At 44.5% G+C, this 18,771-nt stretch overlaps 1 pseudogene; it reads left to right on the plus strand.

Moving 5' to 3' along the window:
* Window positions 1-5,420: 5,420 nt before the first annotated feature.
* LOC102752876 lies at window positions 5,421-7,143 on the plus strand (annotated as a pseudogene).
* The last annotated feature ends 11,628 nt before the right edge of the window (window positions 7,144-18,771 follow it).

Genomic DNA, 18,771 nt, shown 5'->3' on the forward strand with positions numbered 1-18,771 from the left:
ACAGTTATGAAGTAGCAACAAAAATAATTTTATGGTTGGGGGTCACCACAACATGAGGAACTATATTAAAGGGTCGCAGCATTAGGAAGGTTGAGAACCACTGCCTTGGATCCAGATGCCTTGCCACCTGATTCTTTTGGGGGTGGTGATTTTTGGTACTCAGTGGTGCAGTTTCTCAGGTCTTCTGGGCTTTATTATATAGCAGAGCTCTCTACTTGAGCTATTTGTAGTCTCTTGATCTAGTTGGGTCTTGAATGTTAATTTCTTATTTGTGGATGAAGTCTCATCATGAATTGGCAATGTGACTCACCCTCAGCTTCATTGTGCAAGCTGTTTTGGATTTGATTGTGGTTCTGGCTCTTGTGGAAATGGTTACCTGAGGTCTCACTGTAATGTGCTCACTGTGGGTTTCCAGAGTCCATGGTCTTGGAAGATGGAGTCTTGGGGCCAGAGGCTCAGGTACTATGACTTTGGCCGGTGTTGTGTGACTCTTCCTGGAGTAGTATCACTCTGCAACTCACTATGAAGATCCTGGAGCCTGTGAAAGTGGTGGGCTGATGTCTTTTAGTCTGTGGTTGAGGCAGTGGGACTCTTGCCAAAGTGATTTCCCTCTCTGAATTTTGAGGGGGTTCAGGAGCCAGCAACTGGGGATGTAGGAATCTCAAAGCCTGTGGCTGAAACAATATGACCTTGTCCAGGGAGGCAAGTCCTCAGTAACTCACCAAGGTGTCCAGAGGTAGGCATTAAGGATGGGGATGTCATGGATGCTGCTGGGGGAGCCGTGCCCCCTTGGTTTGAGAGGCAAATGCCCAGTGGCAGCTCACAGAGGGGCCCAGGAGCTGTCTGCCAGGTGTGTGTGCTTGTGGTTCCCACATGTTGGATCAGAGAGATTGTGGAGTGCCACCAGACCCATGGAAGGAGAAGTCCAGTTTCTGCTTCAGGAGATGTGTGTCCTTAGTTGTATATGCATGCCCAGTGGCCACTTACAGAGGCACCCAAGAGATGTCTTCTGGGGCAGTGGGCTCAGGGGCCCAGTGTGCTTCAGTGGCACTACTGTGGGTACTGGATTCTGGCAGCCTGGGTTGTGCCTTGCAGTGGCTCAGAGGAGCACCCCAGAGCTGCCTTCTGGGGAAGCGGGCTCAGGGTGCTAGGCATTGTATTGGTGCAACTGCGGTGACCAGGGGTCGGCAGCCAAGGAAGGGGTAAGTCTAAGTTTCTGTTGCCAGGGCCTTGTGCCCTTGGTTGGATATGAGTGTGCCTAATGGCGGTTCACAGAGGCACCCGGGAGTCACCTGCTGGGGCGGCGGAGGCAAGGGGCCTGCATGCTGAAACCACAGGACCGTGGTGTCTGTGGGAAGGCAGCTGGGAAGGAGGGAGTCCGAATTTCTACTGCTGGGGCTGTGCGCCCTTGTTTGGATACAAGCAAGCCCAGTGGGGGCTCAAAGAGGCACCCAGGGGCTGCCTATAGTGGTAGCAGGCTCAGGAGGCCTGCATGCTGAAAAGGTGCAACTGAAGTGTCCAGAGGTCAGCAGCCAGGGAGGGGGAAGTCCCAATTTTTGCTGCCTTGTACTTTTGGTTGGATTCACACATGTCCAGCAGCAGCTTAAAGAGGACTTGAAGCTGTTTTCCAGGGTGGCACACTCAGAGTGGCCCTCATGCTGAAGCTGCATGACTGCGGTGTCTGTGTGCAGGCAGGTAGGGAGGGGGAAGACCAAGTTTCTGTTGCTGGGACTGTGTGCCCTTCTTTGGATATGAGTGCACCAAGCTGTGGCTCACAGAGGCACCCAAGAGCTGCTTGTGGGGCAGAAGGCCTTTGTGTTAAAGTTCACTTTGTCTGGTATTGTGTATGGCTATCCCAGCAACACATAACTTTAAAAATTATCATTTTTGACTACTGCTGAAATTTCTCCTGGGGTGGCCAGCTCTGCCAGAGACTGTGCCATCTTGAAGGGGAGAGTAGCTGTGATTGGAAGTCCAGCCTTACCTTCACCCAAGGAGACCTCAGATACCACCTGGGACCCTTCAGCCACAACGCCCAGGGACCAGCTGCGTAGGCTATAACCCACAAACACCAGGACTCCAGTCTCCCCAGCTGTGGGTGCCTAAAATGTTTGTCCAGGGGAAGACAAGGTGGCAGCCAAATAGGCAGACAGGTCCTGCACCCTCTCACAGAGCAAGTAGAAGAAACAGCTGAATCAAATAACATCTACCAAGAATTGGCAAATTAGACACAGCTGGTGAGGCAATCTGTGGACAGAAAGGTCAGAGATCGCCTGGAAAGAGGTGGGATCAGGGATTTGTGCTGCAGGGAGAAACACGGGCAGCCAAGACTAGAGTTTCAGAGGGAGACTGCGCTGCACCAAATCCACATCCTTTGGGGTCAGTGTAGCCCTTGAATGTGGAAGGGCGTCCACAGGGCTTCTGGTAGCAGTGGATTCTAGATCTAAGCCCACAGCCATGGGAGACTTTGCCCAGAAAGGCAGCCTGAAATTTTATACTGGCTGTGCAGTGCCAGGGGGAGAAAGACACGAGGTAGCGCGGTTGCTCTATCTTTATAATTTTCATGCTTTTACTTGCTAAACCCAGTGTATAGGATCTTTCAATAAAAACACTCACTGAGACTGCAGGGGGTGGTGGTTTTTGTGGAAACTGGGAGAGAAGAATAGGGAGAGATGATCAGGAAGCCAGCTCTGGGTGTGTCCATCCCTCCAGTCCTGAACAGACATTTTTCTCCTGAAGACCAGGCTCCTCCTAGCAGTGCAGCTGCACCCAGTCTTGAGCATGACAGGAAAAGGAAGATTCTAAATACCCCAAGAAAACCCTGGGGGACTGGATTAAGGGGCCATTTGGTCCCGGAAACTAATACAGAAACACCACCACCTAGGGTTCATGTCAGAAAATAGACACTTGTGTAAATATGACTGAAAGCAGGCAGAAAAACAAAGTGGGCAAATTGATCCTGACTATTTGAAACCAAGGTTGTGGCGTATGACACAGAGGAGCAGTGGATTGCTGGGAACGTCAACACTGTGCTGACTACCTGACAGGAAACTGAGACATGGCAGGTGGAACAGTAGAGAGGGGTCTTAAATCAGCCCCCACGGGACATTGAAACTCTGCTGAAGTGAACGAACTTCACTACTTGACTTTTTTATTTTTTTTAACTTTTACATAAGAAACTAAAAAAATTTTTTCACTTTATTTTAGTATTTTTATTATTATTTTAATTTTATTATTATTTTTTACCTTTCTTTCTTTTTTTAATTTAATTTTTTATTTTTTTTGGGGTTAGTGTTCTACATTCTATTTTTATTTTTTATCATTATTTTACACTATTTCACCTTTTCCTTTATGCCAACACTTTCTTCCTCACTTTTCCTTTTCTCATCTGGTTTTTCATCTCCTGGTCCTGCTTTAGTTTTTCTCTATCCTTTGTTTTTACTTCTTGTTCAAAATTGATCTTTATCTTTTTTATTGGTATATTACTATTAAAGTAGTTTCTGTTGGCCTACTCATATATCTAATTTCCTCTCCTCTGCTTCAAGTCCATGCACTTTTCTTTTCTCTTTCTTTGATAGCCAAAGTCTTTTCTTCTTGTTGTTGTTTGTTAGTTTTGTTTTTTTTAATTTTATGCTTTTGTTTTTCCTCTCCTTTCTTGTTCTCTTCTTCTACTAATAGCTTAATTAGTTTCAATCACCAACTCAGGCTCTCCCTAACTGCTCAACCCTGCTGGCCTGGCCATTCCTAATTGCTCTCCTCTGCTGACCTGGTCACCCCTAACCATCTCTTCTTTGGCCCCCACCACTGTGGCTTTGTCCAGAAGGACATCTGGAAGGATGTCTGGTCTAATTAGCATATTACCCTTTTATTAGTATAGATATATACATTTTTAATATATATTTTTAATATATATATTTTTAATTTTTTTTTCAATTATCATTTTATACTATTTTTGTATTTTGGTTTTTACTTTTCTTCTTACTAGTATACACTCATTCTCTTGCTATACCCCCTATACTGAATCATGGCCATTTCCCCATTCATTCAATTCCTTGACCTCACCTTCTGGAAATAAGCTCTGCCTCTTCAGATTTAGCTTCCTGCCTTCTTTTCTGGGTGCTTGTTGTTTGCATTTTTTGGATTAGTTCTTGGTTTTTTGGAGTTTTCTCCCCATATACATATATTTTCCCCTACTTTTTTTCTTCTTTTTCTCTTCTGTCTTACCTTTTTTTTTCTTTTCTCAATATCATTTTTGCACTCTTTTCTCTCCCCTAATTCTCTTTTCTTTGGTGGTCACCTATATTTGGAGTTATTTGTATCATGAATACATTGTGTATTGTAAATACACAATGTATTCTCTGTATTGTGTCTTGTTGAGTTTTATTTTGTGTCTTTAAGTCAACATGGTAGAGAGTGAGCCACATGAACAGACACCCTGAGAAGAGTGAAAATGGGGAGACAAAAAAAAACAGCCCACATATGAAAGGAAAGGAGGAATCACCAGAATATTATATAAATGAAATGGAGGCAAGCAATTTGTCAGAGAAAGAATTCAAAGCAATGGTCATAAGGACACTGAAAAGGATGGAACACAAATTCAACAACATGTGTAAGTACCAAGAGGAAATGAAGAACCAAGAAGAAATGAAGAATGACATAGCTGCAATAAAGAACACAACAAAAAGCATCAACACTAGACTAGAATAAGCTGAGGACTGCATCAATGAGCTAGAAGACAAGGTAGGAAAAAATACCCAAGCAGAGCAGCAAATGGAAAAAGCAAACTTAAAAAACAGGAGAAGAACCTAAGGGAGCTTTGGAACAACACGAAACAAAACAACATCTGCATAATAGGGGTCTCAGAAGGAGAGGAAACTGATCCAGGAGTAGAAAACCAGTTTGAAGAAATAATGACAGAAAACTTCCCTGGTATTGGGAAGAAAAAACTCACACAAGTCTAAGAAGCTCACAGAGTCCTAAACAAGATGAACCCCAGAAGACCGACACCAAAACACATTATAATTAAATTGGCAAAAACCAACGAAAAAGTAAGAATCTTAAAGGCTGCCAGAGAGAGACAGAAAGTTCCCTATAAGGGATGTCCCATCAGACTATCAACTGATTTGTCAACAGAAACATATCTGGCCAGAAGAGAATGGAATGAAATATACAAAGTAATGCAAAGCAAGGGACTGAATCCAAGAATAATATATCCAGCAGGGCTATCATTCAAAATGGAAGGGGAATTCAGGAGCTTCACAGACAAAAAAGGACTAAGGGAGTTTATTACCACCAAACCAGCAATGCAAGAAATGTTAAAGGGACTGCTGTAAAAAGAAGAAATAGGAAGGGAAGAAGGAACACTGGCATAAAGAATAAAAATGGTGACAAACAGAGTTGCAAGATGGCAGCAGCCATGCCAGGCCTGTGGGCCATGTCTGCGCAGCGGGCCGCGGCAGCGGTGTGGCCTGGCCTACAGACGCGGCGGCAGTGCTAGCCCGGCCCGGCCTCTTTGTGGTCACTACTCCCGCCTCTCCCCGCCATGGATTTGCCCATGGGCTCCGGCGCTGCGGGGCCCAGCAACGTCCTGGTCTTCCTGACAAAGCTGTGGACCCTTGTGAGCAACCCGGACACTGTGCGCTCATCTGCTGGAGCCCGAGTGGGAACAGCTTCCACGTGTATGACCAGGGCCAGTTTGCCAAGGAGGTGCTGCCCAAGTACTTCAAGCACAACAACATGGCCAGCTTCGTGCGGCAGCTCAACATGTATGGTTTCCGGAAGGTGGTGCACATCGAGCAGGGCGGCTTGGTCAAGCCGGAGCAGGACGACACAGAGTTCCAGCACCCCTGCTTCCTGCCTGCTGCTGACCGACGTGCAGCTGATGAAGGGGAAGCAGGAGAGCATGGACTCCAAGCTCCTGGCCATGAAGCATGAAAACAAGGCCCTGTGGCGGGAGGTGGCCAGCCTGCGGCAGAAGCACGCCCAGCAGCAGAAAGTCGTCAACAAGCTTATCCAGTTCCTCATCTCGCTGGTGCAGTCGAACCGGATCCTGGGGGTGAAAAGAAAGATCCCCCTGATGCTGAACGACAGTGGCTCAGCACATTCCTTGCCCAAGTACAGCCGGCAGTACTCCCTGGAGCCCATCCACGGTTCCAGTCCCTACTCGGCTCCATCCCCGGCCTACAGAAGCTCTAGCCTCTACTCCCCAGATGCCATTTCCAGCTCCGGACCCATCATCTCCGACATCACCGAGCTGACTCCCAGTAGCCCCGTGGCCTCTCCGGACAGAAGCATAGATGAGTGGCCCCTGTCGAGCAGCCCCTTGGTGCCTGTCAAGGAGGACCCTCCCAGTCCTCCTTGGAGCACCCCGGTGGAGGAAGCGAGTCCTGGGTGCCAGTCCTCCATTGTGGACACCCCCCTGTCCCCAACTGCCCTCATTGACTCCATTCTGCGGGAGAGTGAGCCTGCCCCAGCTGCCTCAGCCACAACCCTCCCAGATGCGGGGGGGCCGGCTCCCCTCAACGCCGCCCACCTCGGCTCCTGAGAAGTGCCTAAGCGTAGCCTGCCTGGACAAGGCTGAGCTCAGTGAGCACTTGGATGCCATGGACTCCAACCTGGACAACCTGCAGACCATGCTGAGCAGCCACGGCTTCAGTGTGGACAACAGTGCCCTGCTGGACCTGTTCAGCCCCTCGGTGACAGTGCCAGACATGAACCTGCCGGACCTGGACAACAGCCTGGCCAGTGAGCCCCCCAAGCCTCTTGAGACAGAGAATAGCAGCCCCGACTCAGGAAAGCAGCTGGTACTCTACACAGCGCAGCCCCTGCTCCTGATAAACCCTGGCCCCATGGACGTGGGGAGCAGCGACCTGCCTGTGCTCTTCGAGCTAGGGGAGGGCTCCTACTTCTCAGAGGGGGACGACTATGCAGACGACCCCCCATCTCCCTGCTGACGGGCTCTGAGCCCCCCAAAGCCAAGGACCCCACTGTCTCCTAAAGGGTTCAGGAGGGCCAGCCCTGCATGCCATGGCTTGCTTGGGGCTTCACAGCCATGCTGAAATGACCAATACTGTGGCTTTCACAAAGTGTATTTTGGTTTTTACATGAGTCCCTTTCCCCCTTCATAGAAATAAACATACAGGTTAAAAAAAAAATGGTGACAAACAAATACCTACAAATAATAAACTTAAATGTAAATGGATTAAATGCTCCAATCAAAAGACATAGGGTAGCTGAATGGATAAGAAAACATGACCCATATATCTTCTGTCTATAGAAGACCCATCTCAGAACAAAGGACATACACAGACCGATAGTGAAGGGATGGGGAAAAAATTTTCAGGCGAATGGAAATGAAAGAAAAGCTGGGGTAGCAAAGCTTACATCTGACAAATTAAACCTCAAAGTAAAGGCCGTAACAAGAGATGAGGAGGGACACTTTCGAATACTAAAGGGAGAAATTCAAAAAGAAGATATAATTCTGGTAAAAATATATGCACCCAATACAAGAGCACCCAAATACAGAAAAAACTTCTGGAAGACATCAAGGGAGAGATCGATAACAATACAGTCATAGTAGGGGACTTTAATACTCCACTATCACCACTGGATAAATCCTCTAAACAAAACATCAGCAAAGAAACAGACATGTTAAATAACTCACTAGATCAGATGGCATTAATTGAAATCTTCAGAACATTTCACCCCTAGCCACAGAATATACATTCTTCTCAAGTGCACACTGGACGTGTTCAAAGATATACCACATATTGGGACACAGGCAAAGTCTCTTCAAATTCAAGAGAATAAAAATCATAACAAGCATCTTCTCAGATCACAATGGCATAAAATTAGAAATCAACTACAATAAAAACAATGAAAAAAAATCAAACACTTGGAGGCTAAATAGCATGCTATTAAACAATAATTGGGTTACCAAAGAGATCAAAGAAATAAAAAGCATCCTGGTAACAAATGAAATGAAAACACAACAATCCAAAATCTATGGGACACAGTGAAGGCAGTCTTGAGAGAGAAGTTCATAGCTCTACAGGCCTACCTCAAAAAACAAGAAAAAATGGTAATAAATTAAATATTAATTGGATCACCAATGAGATCAAAGAAGAAATTAAAAACACCCTGGAAACTAATGACAATAACAGTACAACAACCCAAAATCTATGGGACACAATGAAAGCAGTCCTGAGAGAGAAGTTTATAGCACTACAGGCCTACCTCAAAAAAACAAGAAAAAATGATAGCAAATCATTTAACTCTACAACTCAAAGAATTAGAAAGGGAACAACAAGAAAATGGAAGGGTAAAAAGAAGGAAGGAAATAATAAAGATCAGAGTGGAAATAAACAACATAGAGAAAAAAAAATACAAAAGATCAATGAAACCAAGACCTGGTTCTTTGAAAGGATAAACAAGATTGATGAACCTCTAGTCAGTCTCACCAAGTAGCAAAGAGAGAGGACCCAAATAAACAAAATCAGAAATGAAAGAGGTGAAGTAACAATCAATCCCACAGAAATAGAAAGGATTATGAAAAAATACACTGAACAACTCTATTCCAACAAACTCGACAACCTAGATGAAATGGACATATTCTTAGAAAAACACAATCTCCCATAACTCAATCAGGAAGAATCAACAAATCTGAATAGGCTGATAACTAGCAAAGTAATTGAAGTAGTAATAAAAAATCGTACAGCCAACAAAAGCCCTGTTCCGGATGGCTTTACAGGAGAGTTCTACCACACATTCAAAGAACTAAAACTTATCCCCCTCAGATGATTTCCAAAAATACAACAGGAAGGCACACTTCTAAGCTGTTTCTATGAAGCCAGAATTACCATAATTCTAAAACCAGATAAAGACACCACACACAAAAAGAGAGAACTACAGGTCACTATCCTTGATGAACCTAGATGCTAAGACACAAAAAAATTCTAGCAAATCAGATCCAACATTACATTAGAATGATCATAAACCATTACCAAGTGGGATTTATTTTGGGATGCAAGGATGGTACAATATCCGCAAATCAATAAATGTGATACATCACATAAACAAATTGATAGACAAAAATCACATAATCATACCAATCTATGCAGAAAAAACATTTGACAAAAATCCATCACCATTTCTTCATAAAAACTCTTGGTAAAGTGGTAATAGCGGGATCATACCTCAACATAATAAAAGCCTTATATGACAAACCTACAGCCAACATCGTACTCAATGGGCAAAAACTAAATCTATTTCCCCAAAGAACAGGAACCAGACAGGGATGCCCACTTTCACTACTCCTGTTTGATATAGTATTGGAAGTGCTAGCCATAGCAATCAGACAAGAAGAAGAAATAAAAGGCATCCAAATTGGAGAAGTAAAATTGTCTTTATTGGCAGATGACATGATACTGTACATAGAAAAACCCAAAGACTCCATAATAAAACTACTAGACTTAATAAACAAATTTGGCAATGTAGCAGGGTACAAAATTAATACCCATAAATCTACAGCCTTTTTTACACTAATAATGAACTCACAGAAAGAGAAACTAAAATAAACAATCTCATTTACCATGGCACCAAAAAATTTAAGATACCTAGGAAGAAACTTAACTAAGGAGGTAAAAGACCTGTACTCAGAAAACTACAGGACATTGAAAAAAGAGATAGAGGAAGACATATAAATGGAAGAACATATCATGTTCATTAATTGGTCAAATCAACATCATTAAAATGTCCATACTACCCAAAACAATCTACAGATTTAATGCAATCCCCATTAAAATACTAACAGCATATTTCAAAGACCAAGAACAAACTCCAAAATTCATCTGGAATATAAAAAGACCCCAAATAGCCACAGCAATCCTGAGAAAGAAGAACAAAGTTGGAGGGATCACAATATGAGATATCAAGCTATATTACCAAGCCACTGTTCTCAAAACTGCCTGGTGCTGGCACAAGAACAGACACATAGACCAATGGAACAGAACAGAGGCCCCAGAAATTGGTCCAAGCTATTATGCTCAATTAATATTTGACAAAGGAGGCAAGAGCATACAATGGAGTCAAACACAGTCTCTTCATTAAATGGTGCTGGGAAAGTAGGTCAGATACATGCAAAAAAGAAAGAAAGAAAGAAAGAAAGAAAGAAAGAAAGAAAGAAAGAAAGAAAGAAAGAAAGAAACTAGACGACCTACTTACACCATACACAAAAATAAATTTAACAGTTACTTGAAAAAATTAAACTAGAACACCTACTTACACCATACACAAAAATAAACTCAAAATGGATAAAGGACTTAAATGTAAGATGGGAAAGCATAAAAATCCGAGAAGAATCCATAAGCAGCAAAATATCAGACATATGTCATAGCAATATCTTTACCAATATAGCCCCTAGGGCAATGGAAACTAAGGAGAAAATAAACAAATGGTACTACATCAAAATAAAAAGCTTCTGCACAGCCAATACACCATCAACAAAACACCAAGAAAGCCCCCTGCATGGGAGAAATCATTTCCCAATGCTATTTCAGATAAGGGTTTAATCTCCAAAATTTACAGAGTACTCATACAACTTAACAAAAGGAAGATAAATAATCCAATCACTTTTTGAAAGAGGACATACGGAAGGCCAGGAAGCATATGAAAACTTGCTCAAAGTTACTTATCATCAGAGAGATGCAAATCAAAACAACAATGAGGTATACCATCTACCACCTGTCTGAATGGGTATCATCAACAAAGCTACAAACGACAAGTGCTGGTGAGGATGTGGAGGAAAAGGAAACCTCCTATACTGCTGGTGGGAATGCAAACTGGTACAGCCACTGTGGAAAACAGTATGGAGTGTCCTCAAAAAATTAAAAATGGAACTCCCATTTGACCCAGTAATCTCACTTCTAGGAATATAGCTCCAGAAACCAGAAACACCAATCAGAAAGGGTATATGCATCCCTATGTTCATAGCAGCACAATTCACCATAGCTAAGATCTAGAAACAGCCTAAGTGCCCATCAGTAGACAACTATCAAACAACAATGCGGTACCATGTCACACCTGTCAGAATGGCTATCATCAATAAATCAATAAGCAACAAATTTTGGTGAGGATGCGGAGAAAAGGGAACACTTGTTCACCATTGGTGGGAATGCAGACTTGTGCAGCCACTGTGGAAAACAGTATGGAGTTCCCTCAAAAAATTAAAAATGGAACTTCCATTTCACCCAGTAATCCCACTTCTAGGAATATATACCAAGAAACTAGAAACAACAATCAGAAAGGGTATATCCATCCCTGTGTTCATAGCAGCACAATTTACCATAGCTAGATTTGGAAACAGCCTAAGTACCCATCAGCAGATAAGTGGATTAAAAAACTCTGGTACATCTACACATGGAATACCATGCTGCTGTAAAAAAGAAGGAATTCTTAACCATTTGCAACAGCATAGATGGAAATGGAGAGCATTATGCTTAATAAAATATCCAGTCAGAGAAAGATAAATATCACATGATCTCACTCATATGTGGGATATAACGATCAACATAAACTGATGAACAAAAATAGATCCAGAAACAAATGTCAGGGGATGGGAGGGGTTCAAGATCTACCAAATGACTTGTATGAATACATATTAGCATAACCAATGGCCACAGACACTGGGGTTGTGGGGGCTTACTCTTGGGGGTAGGAGTGGCTGGGGGGGTGTCAATTGGGGGAAAAAGGAGACATATGTAATACTTTAAACAATAAAAAATAATAAAAATGATCATGTTCATGAAATATCTTTTTCCATCTCTTTAAGTTTGTGTATGTCTTTCCATCTGAAGCATATGTGTAGGTCTTCTTTTCTTATCCATTCAGCCATCCTATGTCCATTTACATTTAAAATAATTATTAATAGATATGTACTTATTGCTATTATTTAAAACTAGAGGCCCTGTGCATGAATTCGTGCATGGTTGGGGTCCAGCTGGGCCAGCCGGGGGGAGAGGCCATGAGAGGTTGGCCAGCCAGGGGCCGGGTCTGCCGGCAGCTTCAGGGAGGGGCCTGGAGAAGACCCACTGAGCTGGAGCTGAGCATGGGCCTCAGGCTTCCCAGGGAGGATGGCCTCAGCAAGGAAACAGAATCCACCAGAAGGCTCTGCAAATAGGCCCTGAGCTCCCTTTGGCCAGATGGACTCAGAGCTGGTGTCTCTGTGTATACATTAGACATAGCCCAGAACTTGCCTTTGTTTGTTAGTCAAATCCATTGCATTGAAAAACTTATTCCCCTTCTTCTCTTTGGGCCCTTACAAAAATACAGGCCAATTGGAAGACATGGGCTCTGGTGGCAGAGCCCCAAAATCACCTGGAATTTAGGGCTAAGACAACTGGATAACAATCGCCCAGAATACAGTTTTAGTGTCTTAATTCTCCCCTAAAATGTGCCCAGCTGCTCCTCTTTAGCCAGCATAGACTGAACTAAGAAACCAAAGACCAAGTTTCCTTTGAGGTGAGATCCACTGGGAGCCAGCTTGTGGCAATGCCCCTCACAGGCTGCTGCCTTCCCCCAAGCTCAGTGTGCTCTGAGCTGGTCTGTTTCTGGTGGTGCCGGGTCCTGGGCTGCTGGGCCAGTGGCAATTACACAGGGTTTCTCTCTGCCACCCTCCTGGCCTCCCGAGCAGTACCCTCCAGCCTAGTGTGCCAGGCAGCTGTTGCTAGAGCCAGAACTCAGAGGGCTAAGGAGCTGGACCTGCAGGTGGCCAGGTTGCACCTCCCACCCCACTTCTCAGACTTGCTCACATGGATTGGGCCAAAGCTCATTGCCCAAGACTGGCACCATGTGGGGAGGGTCATAGCGGGGAGAGGGGCACCCTGACCTCCAGCCTTGGTGATGATCATCTCGGTGCCCAGCTGATTGAATTCATCCCACAGAGCCTTCACCTCAAGCTGCACGCTCACACCGGCCACCTTCGCATTCTTCTTTACAGGCACCTTGGTGGCGGCCATGTATCTGGCCCTGGGGCCCTCGGGCTTGGCAGTGGCGCTGGTGGCTGCCTCTGCCACTTGCACATCAGAGCGACTGGTCGTTCCGGTTATTCGCTGGGCTTTTATTATTCTATCTAATAGAAGAGAAACATGGTAATTAGCCATAACTTCGCTACACTTCCCATTGGCTAATCAGCGAGATACGCAAATTAACTGCCAACCAGATGGTGGCCGGCAGCCAGGCAGTTGACGCGAACATGGAGGCTTGCTTGCTCCAGTGATGGAGGAAGCCAGGTTCCCTGCCTGCCGGCCTCTCAGCTGCTTTCTAAGAAACATTGTTACAAATATAGAAGCTAAACAAAACCCCAGAAACCGGCTGTCAGTCAGCCAGGATCTCAGAGCTGGAGTCGCAACAAAGTTTCAAATACAGAAGGTAAACAAAGTCCAGAAACCTGCTTTCAGCAGCCGAGGTCTCAGAGCTAAAGCCAGCTCTCAGCTACAGTGACAGCCATAGAAGGTAAATAAAATCCCAGAAGGAAAGAGAAAAAAGAAATAAAAGAGAGGTTGGGAGCTTCAGTCCCCCGCCAGCCTGAAAGCGGCCCTCAGCCCCTCACCCAGGCTGGCCAGGCACCCAAGCGGGACCCCCCCCCTGATCCAGGACACCCTTCAGGACAAAGCAGCCGGCCCCCACCCATGCACCAGGCCTCTATCCTATATAGTAAAAGGGTAATATGCCTCCCAGCACTAGAATCAGCGGAGCCACAAGTCCTCCTGGCACTGGGATCAGCGGAGCCACGAGGCCTCCTGGCCCCTGGAGCAATGTGACAGGGGGCAGTGCCCAAACCCCCTGATGGGCCCTGCTCTATGCGTGACAGGGGGTGGCGCTCCAATCCCCCAATCGGCCCTACACTGAGCGTGACTTAGGGTGGCATTGCAACTCCCTGATCCGCCCTGCTCTGTGCATGGCAGGGGGATCTCCCCAACCCCGTGATCGGCCCTGGTCTGTGGGTGACAGGGGGGAGCTCCCCAACCCCTTGATCGACCCTGCTCTGTGTGTGACAGTGTACGGAGCCCCAAACCCCCTGATGGGCCCTGCTCTATGCGTGACAGGGGGCAGCACCCCAACCCCGTGACCGGCCGGCTCTGTATGTGATAGGGGTGGCGCCACAACCCCCTGATCTTCCCTGCTCTATGCGTGACAGGGGGTGGCGCCCCAACCGCCCCATTGCCCCTGCCTTGAGTGTGACAGGGGGCGGCACACCAACCCTCCAATCAGCCCTGCTCTGAGCCCAACCAGCGGCTGCGGGGCAGGCACCTAAGGATTGGGCCTGCCCTCTGCCACCTGGGAGCAGGCCTAAGCCAGCAGGTCGTTATCTCCTGAGGGGTCCCAGACTGTGAGAGGGCACAAGTGGGGCTGAGGGATACACCCCTGCCCCCGCCAGTGCACAAATTTTTGTGCACTGGGCCTCTAGTATAGATAATATTTTTAATCTCTTTTCTTCTTTTTCTTGTAGAAGTCCCTTTAACATTTCTTGTAATACTAGTTTGCAGACTGTATAGCTGCATGTGACTGGACTCCTTTAGTTTTCTTGTCTGGGAAGCTCTTTATCTCTCCTTTGATTTTAAATGATAGCTTTGTTGGGTGATTTTGGTTTTAGGCCTTTGGTTTTCATTGTTTTGAATATTTTGTGGCAACAGCTTTGGGCCTGCAAAGTTTCTGTTGAGAAATCAGCTGACAGTCTTATGGGAGCTTTTCTTCTTTTTCTCTTGATGCACTTAAGATTCTCTATCTTTAAACTTTGCCATTTTAATTATGATGTATCTCGGTGTGGGCCTCTTTAGGTCCATATTGTTTGGTACTCTCTGTACTTCCTGGGCTTGTATCTCTTGTATGTCCATTTCCTTCACCAGATTAGGGGAGTTTTCCATAATTATTACTTCAAATAAGTTTTCAATTCCTTGATTTCTCTCCCCTCATTTGGTATCCCTATGGTGTGAAGGTTGGTATGCTTGATGTTGTCCCAAAGCCCCTTAAATTATCCTCATTTTCTTTGGTTTTCCCCCTTTTTTCCCTGTTCTGACTTGGTGTTTCCACTATCTATCTTCCTAATCTCTCATTTAATGCTGTGCTTCATCTAATCTGTTAATTCCTTTTACGATAGTCTTTATTTCAGTTATTGTAGTCTTAATTTTTGACTTAAAAATTGTTTCTATGTCCTTTTTCATGCTGTTGAAGCTCTCACTAATTTCCTTGAGCATCGTTATAACCATTGTTTTAAACTTTATATCAAGTAGATTGTTTGCCTTCATTTCATTTAGTTCTTTTTCCAAAGATTTTTCCTATTCTTTTATTTGGGGCATGTTCCCTTGTATCCCCATTTTTGCTACCTCCCTGTGTTTGTATCTATGTATTAGATAAAGCTATTTCATTTACTGGTCTTGGTAGAGTGGCCTTATATAGTAGGTGTCCTGGAGGCCCAGTGGTGCAGTCTCCCTGGCCACCTGTGCTGGGTGTTCCAGGTGTGTTGTGTGGGTTGTTTGTGCCCTGTTGAGTTGAACTTTGATTGCTATTGGCAGATCAATGGAGGGGATTGACCCTCAGGCTAATAAGTAATGAGGACTGGCCATGACTATAGTGGAGGAGCTTTTGTGCAGGTGCTGACCTCATATAGTAGGATTTGCTTTAGTGGGGCTCTGGTGTTTGCTGTGTCTGTCATTTGCTGAGATGGTGGGTGGTGCTCTGGAATGGTCTGAATGTGGACACAGGTGTGTTAGTTCTGGGGCCTCTTGGGAGGTCAGGCCAAGGTCAACTGCTGCCTGTATGCTTCCTGGGGCCACCTTGTATGAGCTACAAAGTGATCTGCTGATGACTGCCACTTGTATAGAGCTTGGAGGTGCCTGGGAGAAACTAAGTTGTAAACTGAGGTTTTTGGATACCACTAGTGCTGGAGTTAGGGCTGCTTAGTAAGAGGTATGGGGCATGCCAAGGTCAGATACTACTTGTTTGGGGTTTGTGAACCTTTGAGAGATTTTACAGTAGTCTGCAGCATGAGGCAAGTCAGGCCATTTGTATGAAAATGCCACTGGAATCAGCTTATGTGGGTTTTCAGGTTTGCTGTGGCCTTCAAGTTTACTCAGGGAATCACCAGGGTAGGTAGAACAGTGTTAGCCAGGTTGATGGAGATTCAGATCTGATATTTGCCTACACCTGCAGCGGGAGGGCTTAGTAAAGTAACAATGGCTTCTGCCAGCACTTCTGTCTGGGAGAAAGCTGCTGTTCCAGCCCTAAACCTGAAGCTAGACAATTCAGCTCCTCCCTATGTCCCTGGTGCCTTTCAAGCTGTTGTCCCAGCGCTGGAGCTCAGAAGGAGTGAGTACTTCATTAAGTAAATTGACAGGCTCTTTAAGAGAAATGCCTAGGGCTCCAGCAACCCTCCATCTCACTCAGCCACAATCCTGCTGGTTGTTACAGTCAGAAGATATGGGAACTCTGGGGAACCCAGTGTGGGGCTGGGACCTTTCATTCTTCAGGGAGGCCTCCATAGCTGATATTTCCCTTCTGATCTTTAATTGCTACACATGAAAATGAGACCAGCCCATTCTGTGCCTCCATTCCTCCTACCAGTCTAAATGTAGCTTCTTCTGTAAATTCTTAGTTATAAGACTTTTGTTTAGCTAGATGTCAGGGTTTCCTGGTTGAAACCCTGTAGTTTAGTTATAATTTTGAAATGGTCATGGGAGGAGGTGTTTACTTACTTTGCCATCTTTACTGAAAGCCAACCAATGAATTGATAAATGAACTGCAGTACATTCATACCATGGAATAATACTGAGCTATAAAAAGGAAAAAAAAAAGTATTGATATACTCAACAATCTGGATACATCTCTAGAGAATTATGCTGTGTGAAAAAGCCAATCCTAAAAGGTTACATACTGTGTGATTCCATTTATATAACAGTTTTGCAATGAAAAAGTTATAGAAATGGAGAAGAGATTAGTGGTTGCCAGAGGTTAAGGAGGGTGTGGGGGAGGGAAGAAAGTAGGCGTGGCCATAAAAGGGCAACATGAGGGATTCTTGCGTTGATGGAAATGTTTTTTATTGTCATTGACTGCATCAATATCAATATCCTAATGTACTAGAGTTTTACAAGACGGAAAACTCGAATATGTCTGCATTACTTCTTACAGCTGCATGTGACTGTATAATTATCTCAAAATAAAAAAATAACTAAAATAAAAGTTAAATAATAATGGAATGAAATTATGGCTTGGATTATGCATTGGAAATAATAATTGATATAAAGGACAATATTGGAATAATTGGAAAAAATTAAATATTGACTATATATGTTAGAAAATTGTATTGTATCAATATAGATTTCTCGAACTTGAGAATAATTGCACTGGAGTTATGTAAGAAAATATTTTCTATTCTAGGCAATATACTGGATTACTTAGGACTGAAGAATTTTTTTTTAATATATTTTATTGATTTTTTACAGAGAGGAAGGGAGAGAGATAGTCAGAAACATCGATGAAAGAGAACCATTGATCAGTCGCCTCCTGCACATCCCCCACCGGGGATGTGCCTGCAATCCAGGTACAGGCCTTGACCGGAATCGAACCTGGGACCCTTCAGTCCGCAGGCCGACGCTCTCTCCACTGAGCCAAACTGGTTTCGGCAGGGCTGAAGAATTTTAATCCCTTAATTTCATCTCAAATAGTCTAGCAAAAATACCTCAACACTGATTTAATATATGTACATATAGGGAGTGTGTGTGTGTGTGTGTGTGTGTGTGTATGAGAGACGAAAGCTATAAAGGAACTGTGCCAAAATGTTAATGAGTGAAGAGTATATGGGGGTCATTGTAATATTTTTGTATGTTTAAAATTTATTTTCGCCGAAACTGGTTTGGCTCAGTGGATAGAGCGTCGGCCTGCGGACTGAAGGGTCCCAGGTTCAATTCCGGTCAAGGGCATGTACCTGGGTTGCGGGCACATCCCCAGTAGGAGATGTGCAGGAGGCAGCTGATCAATGTCTCTCTCTCTCATCGATGTTTCTAACTCTCTATCTCTCTCCCTTCCTCTCTGTAAAAAATCAATAAAATATATTTTAAAAAAATTTATTTTCCAAAATAAAATATTTAATTTTTAAAAAAGTCCTTTTTTTTTTTTTAAATCCTTGCCAGAAGATAATGACTAGGGAAGGTAACAGATGCCATGCCGTAGTCTGTCTTAATTCTACCTGAAACCCATGTGTGGGGCCCTATCTAAGAGTACACCAGATGATTCAAGGCCACTCTAAGCATGAACTAATAAGGGGTGCTCAAGGTTAGATACTTTATGCAGGTGCAAGGTTGCCGGAAGCTTTAACACTGCGCATTTACTGTAGTAAAATGCTGATGGCAAAGTGCCTTTTTTGTTTGAGATTGTTTGAACATGCATATAAGCTGTCACTGACCAACCAGCTATGGCTGCTATTGTGTGGAATAAAGCATGTCCCATTTGCCTGCTTGTACATATGTGTTCTGTAACAGGTGACCCACAGAGATGACCACCAGGCACTCAGATCAAAATTTAGGAGCCTTTATTAAGCTGGCCAGCAACTACAGTTACAGCACCTTGCTGAAGCAGAGGCTGAACTGCAGTGCCAACTACAGAGTTACATTTTATTATTAAACTAGAGGCCTGGTGCAGAAAAGTTTATGCACTTGGGGGGCGGGGGGCTCAGCCCGGCCTGTGCCCTCTCGCAGTCTAGGACCCCTCAGGGGATGACCA

Source organism: Myotis davidii, unplaced genomic scaffold, assembly GCF_000327345.1.
Source record: "Myotis davidii unplaced genomic scaffold, ASM32734v1 scaffold1711, whole genome shotgun sequence".
NCBI classification, from domain to species: domain Eukaryota; kingdom Metazoa; phylum Chordata; class Mammalia; order Chiroptera; family Vespertilionidae; genus Myotis; species Myotis davidii.